Source organism: Coturnix japonica, chromosome Z (assembly GCF_054131305.1).
Source record: "Coturnix japonica strain WE chromosome Z, WE-NBRP24, whole genome shotgun sequence".
NCBI classification, from domain to species: Eukaryota; Metazoa; Chordata; class Aves; order Galliformes; family Phasianidae; genus Coturnix; species Coturnix japonica.
The window spans coordinates 67,067,517-67,088,896 of NC_140702.1; the positions used below are offsets into that span (position 1 = coordinate 67,067,517).

At 46.5% G+C, this 21,380-nt stretch overlaps 1 long non-coding RNA gene across 1 annotated transcript; it reads right to left on the bottom strand.

Moving 5' to 3' along the window:
* Positions 1–4,901: 4,901 nt before the first annotated feature.
* On the bottom strand, positions 4,902–5,480 carry LOC116652517 (uncharacterized). The gene is made up of 2 exons (XR_004305618.2): positions 5,136–5,480; positions 4,902–5,055 (listed from the first exon to the last, which is right to left on the bottom strand). It is a non-coding gene; the product is annotated as an uncharacterized LOC116652517 (long non-coding RNA).
* Positions 5,481–21,380: the final 15,900 nt, after the last annotated feature.

Genomic DNA, 21,380 nt, shown 5'->3' on the forward strand with positions numbered 1-21,380 from the left:
ATGTATTACTAAAATAGTCAAGAGCAAACTTATCCCATTTTTGAGATGTTGCAATTCTTTTTTAAGCTGCAGAAATTGGGAGTTTTTAGTAGTTGAATGATATTAACAACTGAACAGAATATCCAGCAACTCTTCTTCTAGATCTCTGGTTCTTAACGAGTAATTCTTCATTAGTCTGAGGCATGCAGTTGTGTTTCTCAGCATCAGATAAAATATCCCTTCCTGAGTCCTCTCAGCCCAAAATCTCATTAATTTTATCCAAGGTGTTAGGTGAGAATGTGCAGAATGTACTCTTTTCTTGACCCAAGGAATGAGGGACCAAATTACAAGCAGTGGGAGGAAGAAGAGGAATGTAGAATGTGCTGATGAAGGAGGATGAGGAAGTAAGGGTTGGTGAGGAAGCACAGGATTTATCTTCCAGAGAGACAGCTGCTGAGTTGAGGAGTGTGTATTAAAACATTGTTAAAATACAGCTCAAGAAGCAGCAGAGTCATTAATATTTCACCAACCTAAAGCAAGACTAGTCCGGCTTTGCCCTTCCTGATTTGGGGTTCAGAAGCCCTGAGGCAGAGTTAGGTTATTGTTTCCATACTGTGACTTGACTCTGTTATGAAGGCTGCAAGGAACAGCACATTGTCTCCACAAGACCTCGTGCAAGAGCAAGGCAACGCACCTGGGAAAAATCCCACACAGCTCTATCCAGTAGAGATGTGCCAAGAACATGCCTTCAACCTTGCAAAGTGGAGCTGCTGCAGACAGGTGTACAAAAAAAAAAAACCACAAAAAACCCTTCATATTCCTGCTCATTAGCAGTCAAGGAAGCAAGCAGAAAGATGTGCTTCTGGGGGGAGAGCATGGCAAGTGATGGCTGTGCACATTCACTGGCTGAAGCCACATATCCCATTCTGCTTGCGGCCTCAGCCCCTTGCTCAGATAAGGCACAGAGCTGGAAACAGCGCAGGGAGAGGTGACAGAACTGATCAGAGCTAGCGAACAACACTGAACACCAAGTGACGAAATCAGTTAGGGTTCTGCAGCTGAGGAAAAAAGCTGAATGGAGACACTGGGAAAAGCCTGACAGGTTAAAGGAGGTAGCAAATGAAGTATTTCTCTCTGCTGTTTCTTACAGTGCAAGGGCAAAGAAGCACCCAGGGAATTCACCAGGTACAAAAGGGTGCTTTTTGTTTTCTCAGTAAGTGTTCAAATTGCAGATCTTGATGCCAACAGATCTGATAGATACAAGAGTTCTGACTGCTTCCACAAATGACTAAACAAATTAGAGGGAAAAAGAGAATCCCATCGAGAGCTATTAAGGGCAAAAACACCACCCGAGAGGCTTGGGAGCAGGGAGGGCATGGCCATATGCACCCTGTCTGTTGTGCTTCTCTCCAAAACTCTCACTGGTGACAGGAGACAGAAGGCAAATTTGGGAGGAAAAGCTGTTTCTGCCCCTTGCTGCCTGTCCTTGTGGGAAAAGCTCTGTGGACAGGGCTTGGGAAGAAGCAGGGGTAAGCACCACTCAGACTCAAATCCAGGAAAACCTGAAGCAAGTGGCAGAAATCTGAGTTCAGCTCCATCCTGTCTACATTTCATCTTAGCTCTTTAACAAGACCGTGCCATGGCTTTCAAACCTCTCTACAGCCAACAGAGACAGAAGCAATGTCAAAGGGCAGGTGATAAGGACAGCTGCACTGAGGCTCACAGAAGCCCCTGACAGCAGCCAGCAGTGTCCACCTCAGACAGATACAACAGCACAAATGCATAGCACTGCCTTCCCAGCACATCCTCTCAGCTGTGCTGGGACTTCCTCAGCAATGAGCAGTCCTTTCTTTGTGAACTCTGTCACTGATTTTATGGCTACAAAAGGCTGCAATGCTGTTGGAGAGTGATGGGCAGTTGCCCAGCTGCCTGTTGAGTCCCTGCGTGCTGTGGATCTCTGATTTATTCCACCTGGGCGCAGAGCCAGCAACACTGTGCTGTCTCACCGCCTGTTGCTCCATATGAGCATCAGTTTGCAATGCCCAGGATGGTGGCACTGCCCTGACCAGTTGAGCTTACTGCTGCCTGTTGCTGAAGGCATGGATCAGAACCCAGGAATGCTCACACAGTGAGACCCGTGTCACAAGCATGAGGACAGGAAGGCAAAATCAGCTTTGATATCTGGACATGTTTTAGTAGGAGCTATTGGCAATAGGTGAACGGTTGGACTGGATGATCTTTTAGGTCTTTTCCAACCTTGGTGATTCTGTGATTCTGTGCTGGAAAGTGGCAGATTAGAGCTCTGGTGTGCCAGGCAGGAACTGGACAGCTGCTGACCAGAAAAATGGCCCTGACTGTGAAGCATCATCACTTCTCAGCCTGGGGAGGACTAAGAGTGATGAAAGTCCATACCGAGTGCTTGTCTTGCCTATGATCACCAGCCTACCCAACAGTGTGTGTGCTAAATAGCTTGGCTTTGTCATTAGAGACAGCATTTCCATCCAGGTGTTTATTCAAAGCCTGTCCATCTTGGAAACAGAGAATGGCACAGAGGTCCTAGAGCCAAGGCAAACACTAAGTCCACATGGGCAGTGGAGGGAGTAAAGCCTTGCCATCTCAGGTCTGGTGCAGTTTGTTCTTCATACAAATCCTGAATTTAACAGGCCTTATTTGCTTGGATAGCAACTAGGCATGAGAAGCCTGCTGCCTCTGCCTGCAATGAGCAAACCAGCAAGGCAGGACTTCGCAAGCTGAAGTCCGTCATTGCAGATGGACTTTAAACTCTATCAGCTGGATGAGAGGGAAAGGCAAAGGCTCCCACATAGGTGAAGATTCTCATTACCCTCCTCACTCTGGGATCCCCATAGTGGGCTGATACCACACCAGCACCAAAGAGCATATGGGTAGATCCAATAGCAATCAATATCTCTAGCTAGAGGGAGAGTCAGACCTGTATATCCCCTGCCTGGCCCCATCCCTACAGTCTGATCCAATTGCTGTGGTTGGAGCCAGGAATGCAGAAAGTACCCAGGGTCCCCATGTTTGTACTGAGCCATCCCTTCCTTGTGAAAGGCGATTATTAGGTTGTTCTCAGCTGTGAAGACAGCCTCGCTTCTCTCCTCTCACTTTGCCTTTCCCATATTTCCAGGAGATAATGATCTCATCTCCTAACTGTTGAAGATCACTCCTTCCTCGCTCTTCCTCTCGCTGTCCCCGTCCTCTATTCATTATGGGATAGAAATGTTATCGACCAACAATCACTAGATGTCAAAACAACCTTATCGCAGAATCCAGCTGCCAACATGGCCTAAATGTGCTGAGGAAATGCCAGTAAATTACAGAAGAGAGAGAAAGTAAGCGAGAGAGGAAACATTAGGATGAGCAGTGAACTGCAATTAGCTGCTCCACATTCAGAAGAAGCAGGAAATGTATGAAGGAAAGCAGGGCTATGTAGTCATTGATCTCAGTAATTAAGGGAAACTGAGAAATTGATGATTTAATGGGGTTCAGCTGGAAGGAGTGTGTGTTTTGTGGGCCATGCTTGGGCACAGATGTCACTGCTGCTGGGCACAAGGTTTAGGGCTCATTCTGACTCGGTCACAGCATTAGAAGAAACCTCCAAGCCTTCCTGGGTGTTAGAACAGAACAGTCTTTAAGGTGCATTCCAACACAAGCCATTCTATGGTACTTTGATTTTATGATTCCCTCCAAAGCACTTTGGCTATACCTCTGGAAACAGCTTCTCCTTGCATGGCCATGTCTAGATCATGCCTTTATGTTCACATAGATATGTGTCCAGCCTTCTTTCCAAGCTGCATGAATGCCAGTATCTGGGCTTAGCAAAGCAATAAGGCAGACTTGTGTCAGACACCTCTAAGCTCATTTCTCAGGGCCACCTCCTCCCTGATCTTCTAATGCATGTTTCACCTTCTGTAAGTGGACCCATCCCCTGCTTTGCACTTTATCTATGCTTTCCATCTTGGACACTACTCTCACATGACCATTCTTCCCAAGTTTCCATCCTGAACACACCCTGCCCATGCTGTGAGAGAAGTTTCATAGAATGGAACAGAAAATAGAATGGAAAACAGGAGATGATGCTGTCAGATGCACTGTCATGACTTGTCTTCTCCATTGGAACAGTCAGAACTTGGCTCCTGTCCCATGGAAGATGGAAGAAGTTTTAAGGCTGTTTGCACCCTCAAGGAAGAGATGTATACTGATACACTTCCCAAGAACAACCTCAGGTACACAGCTTCATCACTGTGCTGTAGGCATCAGGCCCCTTTTTGGTAACCATATCCCTGAAGTCCTGCAAGTATGAGCGCTGCATATTGCATTAGAAAGATGTACAGGTCAGATTATGCATCACGTCCTAGATTAAATAATCGCTTACAAAATTCACAGCCCCTTGGAGATGTCAGTGTCTACTAGCACAAGATCATTGCTTGTCACTGCAGCTCTGCTCAGCTCGTGATCTGCGCAGCTAAGACAGGCTCCAGGAGGCACTGACCTATGTACCTCCATATGCTTTCTGCTTGCCAGCAGCTGCTGCCACAGCCGGGAGCTACATGGCTCAGAGATGCTATGCCTGCAGCCCTCCTCCCAGGGCTTTTCATGGCTGCAAAACACACTCGTGTCCATACACGATCCAGGTCAGGCTAGGATGGGTCAAGAATTTTCCCTAAACAGAGCACAGAATGAGCTCAGTATTATCCACGGGGTCAGTTCCACACTCTTTACAGTGAGACGTTGTACTTTAAGAAATAGCAAATCACATCTATTTGGCCAGCAAATGCTCTGAAACTGAGAAAGATGCTCAGGGTGTGGAAAAAATGCTCACTCCTCTAGGAGATGATGACATTTCAGTCTTTCTAATTAAGTTTATATCCCAAGCCAGCATAACATGGAAGATATAAATCTCATTTTTCTCTCCTTTGTATTAAAGTGAACTTCATGTTTGTATAAGATAAAAAGCTTATAGCCCTGAGTACTTTGGTTTCATGCTGGTTCACCTGTGGCTGCTAGCTTCCCAAGTATGGTATGGTCATAGAGTGTTCACCTCCTGCTGGGGAACTGGAGAGACATCAAGGGTGAAGGTGAATCTTCACAACCCACCCAAAAGGCATTGCTTTCACAATGTTTCCAACCATCACCTGAGAGTAATGACTCGCCTGCATGTTGTGTTGCTCATCAGTGCTGGCAAATGCCGTCACCATCTGGACATCATTTGCTGCCATGCCGACCATCAGGGTCCTTCAGACCTGTGTGTTTTTTCCCCTTTCCTCCTGGGTACATGTGGAGCCGTAGACTTGCCCTTCTCTAGTTCTTATGCATCTATGTATGTAACGGCTACTGGTGAGCCTGACACATCTTTGCTACGAAGCTGCAAAGCCCATTGAGGTAGGAGGTTAACACTGTCTGTCAGCCAGGAGAAGAAACATTCAACAACTTGAGTCTGGATAACTTCATCGTATCTTTCGCTGTATCCTAGAGCCCAGTGCCTGCGAGTCTGACTACACCCTGTCAGGGCACCTGATGTGAACGCTGCTTTGTGCTGTCACAGAGGGGCTCCTTGGCCACAACAGCTTTCAACAGCTCAGAAAATCCACTGCATCCCCAGGGTCACCAGTGTTGCCTTATTTCTACACTCCCTGAAAGCAATGATGTCAGGATCAGGGCATGTGGGAATCCACCTCCTCCTGCCTGCTGCCTCCTGCAGCAGCTCTCCTGCCCTGTGCAATTACCAAAGTGTCACTGCTCATTTGGACAGGTCTGCTTTGCCATGAACTTGCACAGTCCTCAAGGGACTCGAAAGTCAAGAGGATTTCAGAGGGAAAGTGGAAACTTCCACTTGTAATCTTCTCATTCTTCCCCATCCACTCTCTTGCAGTGATGGGAGGGTGGAAGGAGAAGGAACGCACGACATGGCTGAAATACATCAAACCCAGAAGCTTCATTAACCATGCTCCAGAGTTAGTATTCAAACCTTCCTGGTTGTCCAAGGCTACTTTTAGTTGCCTGAAAGCTTTTAAGTGCAGAGCCGCTGGATATGATCCAAATTGTGTGACTGTGATGCTGTCCATGACCTCCTTCAGGCTCCCTGGACTCTTTGCCTCCAAGGTTCACCACCTGACCCATAAAATCAATACGCTGTGCAATGTATTTAACAGAGCACTTATCTTGGTCCAGGGTTTCCAAGACATACATGACAACTGGTTATTTCTCGGAGAAGACAACTGGGAGACAAGACTGAAAAGGATGTAAACATTAACATGAGAGGGGAATAAGCTTTTGTTGAGTAGTAATAGTGTAGTCTGCCTTCTTGCTCCAGGACCAATCACATACTACTGATGTGTATCCTGGAAGATCCAGTGACCATGGATATTTTCATGTTTCACAGTCATTCTGATGTCTGGGCAGTCAGTTGTGAGTTGGGGACTCAAAATCCGTCTCTCATCTGCTTCACTTGAATGCTATGTGGGTACACAAGGCATGATCTGCAGATGGTGTCCAAATCCATTTCTGTTCTTATGTCTGCCCTGCTTTGGGTAAACCATTCATTATTCTCAATCCTTCCTTCAAGGCTCTCTGAATTGATTGAGTAGAGTGCTTGTTTCACCAGTGGGAGTCTAGCACTCAAATCTCTGACTGCAGTGAATCACAGAATGTCTTACATTGGAAGGGACCTTAAAGCCCACCCAAACCCAACCTCTGCCATGGGCTGGTTGTCCCACAAGCTCAGGCTGCCCAAGGCCCTATCGAACCCAGCCTTGAGCACTTCCAGGGATGGGGCACCATAGCCCTCTGAGCAGCTGTGACAGCGCCTCACCATCCTCTGGGTAAAAAGTTTTTTTTCTATTTTCTACCTGCAAACCTGATGGACAGTGGCTGAAGTGATTTTCCCAACCCTTGCCCCTGGGATCTGCAAAACCTTCAAAACTCAATTGCTCTCTAATTTTGTAAAGCTGCTGTGATACCAGCTTAACACAAGCTGAAGTCCCTGCAGCAATAAGCGCTGCTTGCGAGTAGTAGAACACAACAGATAGCATCTCTCCAAAGACAACTTGAGGCGATGGAAGTGTTGTGCCTATGTGTCAGCTCTCATTTTGTATTAATTACTACTGTTACAGCAGTACCCAGATGAGACCAAGCTCTCTCAAATACGACAAGGGACCATTCTTGCTCCAAGTCTCCATTCCCATTTGAATGACCAGACTCACAGTCTACCCTGGGACAAAAGGTAAGGAGGAGTAATAAGTCTGTAAGGGCTATACAAGTGAAAGGAGCAGCTCAGCATGGCCCCACATGGCTTTGCTAAAAGCATTTTGGAGAGTGAAGCACTTCAGAAGCCAGCCTGTGAGTTTGTGCCTTCAACCTGGTCCTTTCCCAATGGACAAAATCTCATTTTCCATAGCTAATTGATGCACAGAGCCATTCGGCTCACTAAAATTATGGAGAAGAAAGGATTTTTTTTTTTATAGGCTATCTATTAGCATTTTTAATTTGCTACATGAGGTAAGTTTTAAAAGGTGCCAGAGAGCAGTTTAAGAAATTAGCTGTTCTTAGCATTTTCTCCTCTTTCTTACTGACTTGGGTCTTCAAATCCTTAATTAAAACTAGGGAGCACTTCCAGCATGAGGAACTGCGGGCAGCACACAGCAAGGCAAGTGAAGTCCTACATGGAGCACCATGGGGACCTCTGATAGGACTGGGAAGTGAGAAAGCAGTTCTGAGAATAGTCTATCTTGGGGCTTCCCCAGTTCCAGCCTCACGTCCAAATGTTGTTCCTGGGGTGGTGTAAATGGGAGTGCTGGTCTGTCCAATAATGGAGCCATGAGATGGAGAGTGATGATCATCTCTGTCCTACTTAGAAGGTGTGTGGTCTGAGAAGCTCTTGCAGGAGAGGCCCTTGCTTGTCCAGAGAGGCAGGCAAACCTCATGCCCTTGGTGTGAGAGTGCTGCTCGTGCTCCCTTACACCAGTGAGTCGATTTATACACTTACTGGATGTATTTTCCTGCTCTCTACCCATTACTGGGAAACATTTCTCCTCCTCCCGACACCCATTACCCCATAATGCTAAATAGCAGCACCACCAGACACTTTGGTGTTTATGGAGGAAATAAGTGGCTCTGCACAGCTCTGCAAGCACATTGTGTCATGATATGCTGTGCCTGTGGGAGGGAAGCTTGCCATGGTTGGGTCACACAAGGCCTAGAGCTAGGTTAAAGGAAGAACAAATACCAGGTTGCAATGATGAATACATTGCCAGGAAAATAAAAGGTTAAGCTTTCAAAATTGTACTTACTATTAAGGTTCCTCCTTGGATGTTTCAGCAACTTTTTAGTTTTCCCTCTCATTCTAGTAGGTCAAGTGGTGGTGATGGGTTGGTGATTGGACTAGGTGATCCCAGAGGCCTATTCCAGTCTTAATGATTCTATGATTCTAAGTGAGACACTTTCTTCACAATAGTCTGCCTCTGATAACCAGTGTCTTACCCTCCCTAGAGGGCATCGAAGCTCACAGAGTGGGGGAGGCCATTCTACCTTCAGCAGATCCCAGCTGCAGTCCCTGTTGTTTGACTAAAGACAGCAAGCACATCTCAGTTTGCTCAGCACAGACCTCAGCCCAGCACTGCCATCTGCACCAAGGCAGGAAAAGGATGAGGAAGATGGAGGAAAGAAGGGCAAGTTACTCTTCCAGTGAAACTTTTGGAAGGCTCTGGGACTGGGCTATAGCTCCCTGGAGCTTCTGCCTTGGTCACATTCCTATTGCTGGTTTATGTCGGTGAATAAAAATGCAATATGGAAGAAGAATGTTCATGGAAGTAAGTGCTGGCTCAGCTGGGGACAGAAGAGGCATCATCTACCTTCTACCTCACCAAGGAGCCATGCACAGATGGGATGCTGTCCTTTGGAGACTGGTCACCGTGACATTAGAGGAAGGGAAAACATAGATTGCTTTGTTTCAGATGACTCCAGCTGCTGGAATCAAAGGACAGAGTGTGGCTGGAAATGCTCACAATGTGGATTTAGAGGCTTTGGATGGTAGCTGTCACAAGCCGCCTGCCTGGCAATTACTGACTGAGCAGGGAACGTGATCTCAGTCAGGGCTACACAGAGCCATCACCTTCTAGGACTGATAGCTTTAGCTGTAGCTGAAAGTAGTTTGTCTGCAGTGAAAGCCTCCAGATTCAGTTCTCACTGTTTCTATGCTCAACTGCTGCTGAAATGCAGTGGTTTGACTGAACAGTAAGAAGGTCATCTTCACCCCATTCTCATCTAGCAGCAGTCAGCAGTGAAATTCTATGCTGGATCCCACCAGGTTCTCTATCATCAAAGTGGTGTGAACCTTCTTAGGGAATGGCCTGAAGTTGCACCAGGAGAAATTCAACTTGGATATTAGGAGAAACTTCTCTGAACGAGTGGTGGAAGAAACTTCTCAGAAAGGTGTTGGAACTGTTTGCCCAGGGAGGTGGTGGGGTCACCAGCCCTGGAGGTGTTTAAGAAACATTTTGATGTTGTACTGAGGGATGTGGTTTAGTAGGACATATTAGTGGGAGGTAAACAGCTGGACTGGATGATCTTGGAGATCTTTTCCAACCTACCAAGATTCTATGATTCTATAATTTGGTGCATCTTCTGATTCAGGGCATTCATGGTTTCAAACTGCTGGAGACTCTACTTCTGTCTTGCTTCATGAAGGCTTTCACTTGACCTTTCTCCTGCATGCAGGCACTGAATAAGAGTACAGAGATGCCACTCATAAGTCAGATCTGCACAGGAGCATTGCACTCATCTCAGCAGCTTCCTGCTGGCACCATGCAAGGGCTGAGCAGCAGAGGACCCTTACTGAGGTGTCTCCTTGCTGCATGGAAGAGAACACATAAGGATAGCTCTGCAGAGGCTGTGCCTGGTGCTGCCATTAGGCACGAGGCAGCCAGTGCTGTGAGCAGAAGATACTGCACATCCCACAGACCAGGAGCCACGCTGCACGTAACTGGGTACCATCTGTTCCTGCCATCCTGCCGACTGCTCATCCCTCTCACATCCACAGGGCTCTTGTTAACACAGTGCTCCTCTGAACTAGCTCTGTAGGCATGCTGGGTTCAGCTTTCCTCTCCCTCTTCTTCCTCCAAGGGGTCTTCAGGGGGTTACTTCCTCCTCAGCTTTAATTAACGCTGGGGAGAAAGTGACAACAGCTCTTGGCTGATTATGGTGGGAAGGAGACCTAATAAACCCCAGGAGAGGAGGGCTGACTGCAGAAATCAGAGTAGTAAAATCAGAACCCTCTGAAGCAAGGCTGGGCTGAGGCTCTGCAGCCCGTTAGTATTCAGCTGGAATGCCATGCTGTTACAGACAATGCATTAACATCAAAGCTGCTGGGTCAGCGGTTTTAGTTAAGTGATATATTTGGTATTGTATTTTTATTGTGTGTTTTTTATGCCATGTTTTTATTTTTATGTTTTCATGTTCGAGTTTTTGCAAGAATTTAGTGCTGCTGAAAAGCACTCTATCGACAGAGCCGGAGATTGAAGCCCTCTGTACTCAGAGAAGGCAGCACGCTGGCACCGTGCTGGCTGTCTGCTTTGGCTTCACTCACACTGTACAGTGGTCCTATCTCGTGCTGGTTCTGCCATCAGCAATGGGTGAAAATATGTATTTCTGGAGGTCCAAGCTTGTATAAGGTACTCTGAAGCTGAGGGTCCTGAAGTCCTCATGCTTCCATACACCTCTCTGTCAGATGGAGTCACATCATGCTGGGATGAGGGGGATGGTTGTCTGGGATGCTACACTGCCTGCAAGCCAAAAGGAAATCCCATCCGCTGTGAAGACGTGGAAACATCAGCTCCCCTCTCATAGGACCAAAGACTGCACAGAGATCAGGCTTGGCTGTGTGGTGGGCTGGTGATATGATGATGTCCCAGGTCTCCTTCAGTTCTGGTCAAGGGCATGGGGTGAAGCAAGTTGCAGGTGCCGTTCCAAGCCTCTCCTCATTTGCTCCTCTCCTTCCCCAGCACATCGCCTTTCCCGGTGCTCATAAAAAGCTGAATTGACAGCAGGGGAGAGGATTAACCTTTGCCACCTGTGTAGGCTGCAGCGTACAAATACTTCTCTCCAAAGCATCAAGTAATAAATGAGACTTCATCTTTGTCAAACACCTTGGAGTCCATTTGCCATGTCTCCCCAAAGGCAGCACGGCAGGCCTAGGCAGTGTGTGAAATACAGGAGGACCATAAATCTCTCCAGCACTGTATGGGCATTTTACAGCTTGCAGTTTTCACTGAGAAGTGGCTGTAAATAATGGAGGGGGAAATCTGCCACCTGTCTCCAGGGGAGGATTTATTTGGGTGTAAGTGCCATAGATCTTCATATGTATGCTGCTGCTGTAAATAAGCAAAGTTTAAGCAGTGACCGGAGTCTGTCTCTCTCTCTCATGTACTCTTTCTCTCTTTGCTATTTTACCTGTTTGTTCCCCTCTGTTTCCCTGCTGTTACAGACTATGGCTCACTCCTGAGGTGGGCATATGCCTGGAGAGTCACTCAAGGAGGAAGGAAGTGGGTTGTTGTGATTGATTATACATTTTGCTTTCACATTCAGCCCATGCAAAGGATTCAAGGGGAAAAGAAGCTGATAGTTAGGATTCAGGACCTGCTGCTGTGTACTCTTCAAATGCTCCTTTGAGTTCTTGGTTCAGGATTTTAATGATGCAGTTATTCTTGTGCAGAAGCATATGGTTTGCTCCAGTCTTTGCTGTGTTGCTGCACGGCCGGCGCGTTTCAAGTCACTGTGCTCAGGGAGCTGCTGAGAGTATCTGGAGGGAAGTTAACTCTTTGAAGACCTCTGCAGGCACCAAATCTGTCAGCCCACAGAGCATGTTGGGCTGTGACATGTACCTAAGCAATCATGGCAAAGGGTGAGCAGACAGTGAGCACTGTTAGAACTATAGGATGCACCTCATAGGCACTGGGTCAAACTGGAAGGCAAGACCATGTTTACCCAACTTCATCTGTGGGGACAGAAAAGAAGCTGGAGAAATCACTGGCAGTGGGCATAGCAAAGCAACGTGATTCTTTTTTCTTAATTTTTATATTCTTTTAGGATCCTACCATTCAAAGGGAGTACTCAGTTTCTACCTGCAACCCGCCATCCAGCTGGTTGCTGTTCTCTACAACCAAGACCCAAGCAGAAGGTGACCTTTTCCTCAGGCTTTGCAGGAGAGTAGAGAAGCAGATCTTGGACGCATCTCACTGCAGGCTGTACGAGGCTGCCCCAGGCTGTGCACACTGCATTGGAGGAGGAACGCACAGCCCCTGGGTTCTGTCATTAAGAGGTGGTTTCTGCTGCTGGCACCGCTGCAAGAGACCCACTCAGCATAAGCCATCAGTCACTGTCAATCCAGAAGCATCCTTCTTCCACTCCTGGCTCCACATGTTCCTCAAGAGGCTCCCTGAGCGCCCCTTAAACTCCAGAAGAGGAAACACTGTTGTGCAGCCAGAGCTTTCCAGACACTTGGGGGCCCATCTGATCCGTATGCAGCTCCCAGCAAGCCAGAAACCAGAAATCATAATTGTAACAAAAGTACTTACCCCACAGATGGGGGTGAGAGCAGATCCCCATCCATCCCCACCAGCTTGGCACTGCATGCATTTGCAGTGAAAAGGCAGACCCAATTCAGAATAGCTCGTAGCATTCTTTGTGTCATAAAATAAAGCTCTGCCCTTCCCTTGCCCTTCAATATTGTTATAAATTCTACCCTCCCTCCCTGCCCGCCCGGCATCTTTCAGAAATCAGTGGAGAAACAAAGAGCTGAGGACAACAAGACCTGGCGTCGCGCAACAAAGGTCTCCATGATTTCTTCTGGAGATCCCCATAGCATGATTAGCATCTCTTTACAGCAATATCATCTCTCCTTCCTTTGTGTCCCCAGAGGAAGATGAAATTGTCGCCAAGTGCCAAAGAATGAAGCTTGATGAATACTGAAAAGACGCTCAGCCGCGAACTGGATTGCGCTGCTCTCAGGGGGGACTGGTGGGCAACTGCTCTTAATTAGGGTTTTCAGAAGCAGCCAAAGCATGCTGGATGGAGGCTAGAGTGAAAAGAGGGAATACTGGGGGCTAGAGGCAGGAGGGGAGGGCAAGAAGCAAGGATTGTATTAAGGAGGAAACACAAACGACATGGGCTGAGGTGCAGGTTCATATCTGGCTTCCTTTGCTGCCACAGACTCAAAGCAGAAGTGGTCTCAAGGTGATGGATATTGGTGGTGGGACACAGCCCTGCCCCAAGGCTGTACTCACACACCACAGGTAGCTTTGATCAGGAATTTAGCAAGGCTTTGTCCTCTGCTTCCTTTAAGTCAAGGAGCTCATAGCCATCTCTGCTTCATATTCCCTTTCACTTCATCTCCATGAGCCAGAAAGCAGTCTGCAACAGGGAGAATTACTATGGTTTATTTACTTCACCTCCTACCTCCTTTTTTTTTTTTCTTTTTTCTTTTTCTTCTCTTTTCTTTTTTTCTTTTCTATTTTTCTTTTTTTTTTTCATTTTCTTTTTTTTTTTTTTAACCAGGAACTGTCAAAAATGTGTTAAAGGAGGCTGATCTTCATATGAGGTCTTGTGAAATGCTGTTGTTATGTTCAAATCTGCGGTCAATTTACAAGCAGCTTTGACTCTTTCTTCTCTCTCTCCAACAACTTCTTACATTGATGTTTCCTGTAGTGGCTCATTGTCCCCTCTATAAGCATTCTTGGGCAACTGGAGTGAAAAGACTCAATTAGAGAAGGGTTCCTTTGTGGGTCCCCTGAAATTATAGTGGTTTAAATTGCTGCCCAGCAACCGGGGCACTAAATTACAGTGCTTCAGCAGTTGTGGCAGTTGCTGTTTCTCCAGTCATATGTCAGGAAATGATGGGTCCAAACAAAGAGAGCTTCACCAGTGGAAGGAGTGTGGGAGACGTGTAGGAAAGCCTTGATAACTGTTTTCAGGCCTCCCACCACAGAAGCTGCTGTGTAGCCCTGACTACACTATGCTCTGAGTCTGTTAGAAATGAATTTGGATAGATCTGTCTCTGGCCCCAAAGGGACAGAGAGTTTAATGATATTCAGCCAGTTTCCACAGGTGGGTAGTTAAGGCTCCTAGAGCCTTGGAGGTCCAATTGGAGCCCCTCCATGAAGTTGATCCTCTTGGTGGAACTGAGTAGATACAACATCTCAAAGCACTCAGTTGGTCCATCAACTCCCCAGTCACCGCAGCTCCTCACTGGTCCCCATGACCTCAAATTCATCTTCTATCACATGTCTTGGAGACTATAAATTCATTTGGCATGTCTTATGCTGCTTTTAGATTGGAGTTTTTTGGTGCTACTGTTTTTGAATCTGTGGTGCTCCCCCACAATGAGAAGCTTAGGAAAAGATTTGGAGAAGGGCAAAAACAGAGCAAGCAAAACACTAGAACTGCAACAGTATGAAGAACAAACAAATAGGCTTAGATTTAAGAACTGCAAACCAAACATTAAGAAAGGAAGGGATGTAGAGGAGTTAGGTATTTGCCATGCCTTAAAATGGAAGAATTAGGAGGCATCAAATGAAAACTACAGGTAGCAGACTGTAAATAAATTAAGATAGGTCTTTTTAAACAGCAGATCATTAGCCTGTAGAACTACTTACTGCGTGATACTGTTGATACAAAACATCTACAGGGGTTCAAGAATAAATGACAAGAAAGGGTTGCGGGGAAACCTTATTGTGGCTTTTATCTACAAGGATACCTGCACAGGTTTGAGATGTCTGAGAGAACCTTATAACCATTGTCATTGTCCTTGGACTTTGTAGTTGGTCCCGCTCTAAGATGGAAGGAATATCACCACATCCCTATGTTGATGTTAGCTGGTGGGAAATAGCAGGAAAAAAAAAAATCAGCTGGAGCAGATCAGAAATCAGATGCTGGTCTGGGAACGTGAACCAGAGCCTCTGATAAGCAAAATATTAAGACAGAGATTTGTTTGCTGCAGAAATTCAGCTGAATCCCTTCCACCATTAGGTTTCCTCTAGTGGGACACTTCTTTTGCCCAAGAGTGAACCTCCTACATCCCAGCCAGCACCATCCAGAGGTGCCACATCTTTCTGAGCCCACAGGTTGATGACATTTCATCACATCCTTGTTCATCATCTTCTCCCATCTGGACAGGACAGCCCATGCTGTCAAAGCAGTGACTGGGAGGTGAGAGCTGGCTTTTCAACTTCTACATTCCACTCTTAAAACATCTTGAAAAGTGTCCAAGTATATTTTTCCAGCAGCAGTTTATTTGCTTTTGCTCATGAAGACATATTCATCTACAAAAAGAAGTCAAAACTTCCAAATGCCTGAAACTCAAGAACAGAGGTCTGGCAAGGACTTCCAGGCTTGCCAAATCCAATCCTTGCTGTTGCAGCCAATGGACATCATGATGCCCTTTTAGAGCTAGAGTCCACACTTTCTTAAAAGCTCTTTGGATTTCTGCCCTCCTGCCTCCTACAGGGCGGCCGCTCCAAACGTGATTGCTTTAATGGTTCAAAGCCCTCAACTAATTTCCAGCCTAGTTTATTCATGGCCAGTTTATATCCATTTGTTCTTATGCCAGAACTGTCCTTTGGCTGAAATAGCTCTCCTCCCTCCGTAGTGCTTACTCCTTGGACATATTTATAGAAAGCTATGGGAAGTATCCCAACCCCCCTCATGCTCCAATCCCTCTGGTTCTTGTACCCATGTAGGCTCACCTTCCCTCCTCAGAGTTAATGGAGTCTGCAAATGATTGTATTTTGTCTGGGAAATGGGGCAATGGTGCGGTCCCAAGAGAAATCTCATCTACTCTCTGGGTCTGTCCCATTCTCTGCACATTCCTGGAAGGAACAGCAGTCTCTCAGCAAGCATCTCCTCTTATAAATCCATACCCCAAAAGAGCTCCAAGATCATCAGCAGCTTCCAGCAACAACAGCAGCGTGAGAAGCAGCGGAAGAGAGAATTGAAAATTATTTGAAAATATGTAAATCTGCTCATTAAATAATTCACATGACTTGTCACACATGAAGGTGGAGAGGAATCTTTGCAACTGTGTGTGTCTTTTCTCCATCAAAGCCACCCTGCCCCCGCAGCTGCCATCCTCTTTCATCCTCAGATTTTTCTCTTTCCTCTCTCTGTTTCAGCCTTCCCTTTCTATTCCATCACCTGACAATGGGACTTCCAGAGTGACATCAGCAGCAGCCAACATCTTCTCCTACTCCCCTCCTTTTTGTTTTGCAGCACTGTGACTTGACTAGATGAGGTATCAGGTAACTGCCTGGCCAAACATCCTCTCTGTCTATGACTGATAGGGAGGCTCCATTTGGCTGCAGCTAAGAATCACCCTGCACTTACTCTGTAGTGTTTCCAGTATGACTGGGGCTGTGGAGGGGCATGACAAGACCAAAAGCTTTGCACTTCCCTAGAGAAAAAGAATTTCTCCAGTGAGTACTCAGAGTTGGGGCTGTAGGTCTTAAATCCCAATTTAAAGCAGAGAAACTCAGGGATACTTGAAAACTAATAAAGTACCAGCAAATGCTCATATTGGAGGCAGAGATTTCAAGGAAAAAAAGTGATGTGAGAATCCATTTTTGGATGACAGATATCTTGTAAGAACTCCCTAGGCCAACCCACACAAATTATACCTATTTTCAAGTCACTGAGGTTTGTCCCACCACCCCAAAGAATGATAGAATCATTAAGGTTGGAAAAGACCTCTCGTCCAATCACCAACCCATTCCCACTATGCCCACTAACCACATCTCTCAGCTCCACACCCCAGCAATTCTTGAACACCTCCAGAGACAGTGAAACCATCTCTCCCCTGGGCAGACTATTCCAGAGCATCACTGATCTTCCTGAGAAGACACACTTGATTTAATGCACCTGATCATTTTCCATCTCTCCTGCTTCATCCGTGGCTTTCCCAAATCTAACATCACTAGGACAAAAACAGCTCCTCTCCAATGAAGCAACACTATGGCTTTTAGTATCCTACCTCACTGCGGTTTCCTACCAGTAACACATCCTCACAGTGTCCACACAGATAATGGGACTCCAGCAGAACAGGAGCTTTGAGCAAAGCCATTTCCCCCACCTGTGGACATTTGTAAGACAGTAAAAATAATAATAATTTTTTAAAAGTAAAGGAAAATAAACAAAATTGGTCTCAATCTGGAATAATAATCCTTCACTTCCAGCTTGGTATAATCGAAATGTTTCAGCCCTGTCATTGCAAACTGCTTTGCTCTTGCCTCAAACATTTCTGTTACCCAGGGGTTGCATTTCTAAGTGAGCACTGAAAGAAATCAGAGACCCTTCATTTTACAGTTCCAAAAAGTATTGGGAATGATTGCTTTCTAAGATGGGAAATCCATCAAACCCGACCATTTCCCAAGGCAAGTTTTCATTCTGAGAAATCTGAATTTATTTATTATTTTGGATGGAAGGAAAAAAACCGTAAGATTTCCTGAACATCTCCGCACAGATCCCCTTGAGCCAGTGGATTTCACGGTGCTATTTCCCTGTCTTCTGGCAGTGAAAGGCACGAATGAAATGAAGGGTAATGAAATGGATAAGCAAAATAAGAGACAGCTCTGGGATCAGATATCCCTCAGCTGGGTCACTTCAAACACACCAGATTTGTTTCTGTTTGAGCCCTGGTACTGCTGGGCTATTCCTCTGCTGGCACCTGGCTCTGACAATGTGTCATTTTCATAGTCTGATCACCAAGGCACTGATAACCTCACGAGGAATTGAGATGGATCTCAGCTCAGTGCATCTTCTCTCACTCTCAGCAGGTATTTTCCCATCCACCCTTTTACCTGTCAGTTACAATGGCAGAGCCCAAAACGAGGAGACTCAGTCACTTTTCTTTCCCTCTTTTTGGTGCTGTTTGTAATTTTTATTTGGAAGAGGAAGACACGCTCCGTAAATCAGCCTGCGAGTTAGAGAGTCTCTCTGCGGGACGAAGCACCAGCTGCTCTTTGCAGGCAATAAAGCTGTAAATATGGCACTGCTTGAAGGAGCAGCCTGAGAGTTGGTGGCAACCCCTGCAATCATTTCACAAGAGATCCTCCAAACTGAAGAGCACCGCCAGGACAATCCCAACACCTGCTTGGGTATGCAGGGGCTGGAGACACGCTCAGACCTTCCCGAAGGTCACAGCATCAGGTGCTGTGCTGGGAGTCACTCAGTATGCAGCAGGGAGCAGGGAGATACTCCGCTCCCCTTCTGCAGGACCTTGAGTTGTCTGATGGAAGGCCGCATGCAAATCACTGGCCAAGGATGTGTTTGTCATGTAATTAATATTAGCTCCCACACCAGAGCACGCTGCTGTCAACACAGAATAAATATTCCCATCGGGTTGGGGTGATGAAGATCTGAAGGGCTGAGATTGCTCTGTGCTGGCCATCAGGGCACGCATCCTGTCCTGCTTCAAGGTAACCAATGAGCTGGAAAACTGCTCACTTTTATTTCAAGAGTTTTGTTTGTTTGTTTGTTTGTTTTTGATCAATTTAACACAATTTGCCCATTGGAAGTGTCCTTCCATTTCCCTTCTCCAGGTGGTGCAAATTTGTCGCTTGGAGATTTCCACCATGATTATGTGCATGTAGGGAAACCACAGGTAGATTTAGGGTAGATGTTATGAAGAAACTTCTGTCTCATCGGACAGTGACGTGTTGACTCTGCTGCCCATGGAGCTGTGGTACCCCATCCCTGGAGCTGCTCAAGGCTGGGTTGGATGGGCCCTGGGCAGCCTGAGCTGGTGGGGGCAACCAGCCCATGCCAGGGGTTGGGGATTTAGGGTCTCCTTCAGTGTGAGCCATTCTATGGTTCTATGGCTGTGGTTCTTTGAACAGAGCAGCTGAGAGCAGGTCTGTCCCAGCACCCAGACACAACAATCACAGTGGTACGGTGCTGCCATGATCTGATTTTTCTGCATGGTGGGGGGGGAGGGGGTACACAGCTTGTTCCTCAGAAAATATGCACAGGGAGAGGGATAGTGATCTTCCAGATGAAATCTGGCAAACGTTTCCAAAGTGGAGATGGGATGTTTAATCACATTTGCTTGTGGAGGAGGCTGAATGTTGGGTTTCAGCAAAATTTCTAAATGAAATGTTTCCATTTTATTCAGGGTGTTTTTTGTTTGTTTGTTTGTTTGCTTTTGTTTTTTTCTGGTCTTTCTCAGCCCAATATTGTGCTGGAGGGGCTTAGTGAGAGATGTCCATAGCTGGCTGAAACATTCTGGCACAGCCTTCACTCAGAGCATCTGGGGTTCCGTACTTTCTGATCAGGAGATACAGACTGAGCCTTCAGATCTGTCTCTGCCCAACATATCTCCATGGGGCACACCTCCATCCTGAACCCAGAGCCCCCAGCTTTAAACCCAGAGGGACCCTCCAAAGTGCCGCAGGAATGGGCTGTGGGGATGTGCAGGTGCCTGTGAGCTGGGGATGGGATTTGCCAAGTGGGATTTGCTCCATGGGGACAACAGCTCCAGCCAAAGTGGGGACCTCCCTGTGCACAGCACCTCTCCCCTCTAATACTTTGGTTGTAATTGTGCTGCAAAGCTCCCAGGAGTGGGAGCTCAATTTTTCTGATGACAGCAAACACAGAATATTATGTTAGTGCTCAGACAGAGGCTGCCAAGGTAGCACAGGCAAGAAAGGTTTCATTTTTAAAAAATCCCCTAGCGAAGCAAAACCAAACCAAACAAATAAAAAAGATTATGCAAATACTTTGGAGAAGATGAAAAATTAAGCATTCCAAAACAGGAAATAATTTAGACTTCTCAGTCTTTTTTTAAATTTTTTTCCCTTGCCTTCATGGGATATGAAATTGCATTTTACCACCTGTCTTGCTGAAATTGTCCCTGGTTTTTCTCCTGCCATGTCGCACATTTCCATCTCCCCCTGCTTAAAGAATGTAGCACTCTCTTTATCCATTGCTGTGCATGGGGCTCCTGTGTCTCCTCATCCTTTCAGAGCACTCAGACCACTACCAATACATTTGAGCAGAGCTGGGGAAAGCAAAAAGTGAAAAGTCTCTGAGATGTTGCAGAGTTCATCAGGTAAAGGAGAGGAATCCTGTTAATGTTCCTCAGTACAGCAAAGCTCAGCTGTAATGTGGTGATAATTCACACATAGAATCACAAAATCATTTGAGCTGGAAGAGACCTTTAAAGAACATCTAGTACAACTCCTCTGCAATAAGCACGGACACATACAGCTCCATACGGTGCTCAGAGCTCCTCCAGCCTGAAGTCTCCAGGGATGGGGATGCCACCAAATCTCTGGGCAACCTGCTCCAGTGCCTCACCATCCTTACTGTAAAAAATGTCTTCCTTATATCCAATCTAAATCTTCCTGCTTTTAGACTGAAACCATTTATCTTTGTGTCACTGCAACAGCTCCTACTGTCCCCTTCTGTTTTATAGCCCCCCATCTTTCCAGCCCAAAGAAGGTCCACCCAGGTGCAGCTCTGACCCAGCTGTCTCCTGCCCAGTGCGAGCAACAGGAGGATCACCCACCAAATTGCAGAACCCCAAAAGATGACTGCAGACTCCAGCTTTACAGAAAGGAGATGGAGTCCCAGATGAAGCAAAAACATCAGACAGTGGTGCACAGTTCTCATTCTGCTAAACCCCCGTTGCTCTCTCTGAGCAGTAATTTTGGTAGTAGCAATTTTATTATGGGGCAGCTTTTACAGCGCGGACGGTAGGTGCCAGCAGGTGGGAAAAAGCAGCTGTTTTGTTCTTGGCTGACGTTTCAACCCTGCATCCAAACAGCCACTTCTGGCTGTACACGGAGCCCTGTGAGGCACAGTGACGTGCTCTGCCGTGAGCAGGACAAAGAGTGCACTGGGGAGCAGCTGGCAGCAGGATCGAGAACACAGCACCCTTGTATCCTCGGCCAAAACACTCACCTACATCTGTCTCTTCGTTATGCTTTTGGCAATGGAAAAAGGAGTTTAGAGCAGTTGACCTTCAGCAGCTCCTGATGGTCCCCTGTTGACTTCAGGCAGCCAGCACAAAGCTCTGCTCCTTGCCTGTAGCAACACTTTCCAGCCTGGTTGCAGATTTGCCTCTTGGCACTCATTTGCCTTCGCTCTTTCCATATGTCCTCAAGGGTATCAGGTTGCCCCGGGCTCACAGCTTCAGCCCCTGCAACGAGACATTTTGGTTGATTCCAGTATTTAACTCCAAGAGGTTTTGCCTGAAAGAGCTGACATAAATAAAACACCCACTGTACCCCAGCTCTCCTGCACAAGGAGGGGATAAAAGCAGAGGGAAACATAAATTTATGCTGAAGATGAGAGCACTCTTGCTCTTGGAGGGAGATGTGTTTGGTTATCAAACACTA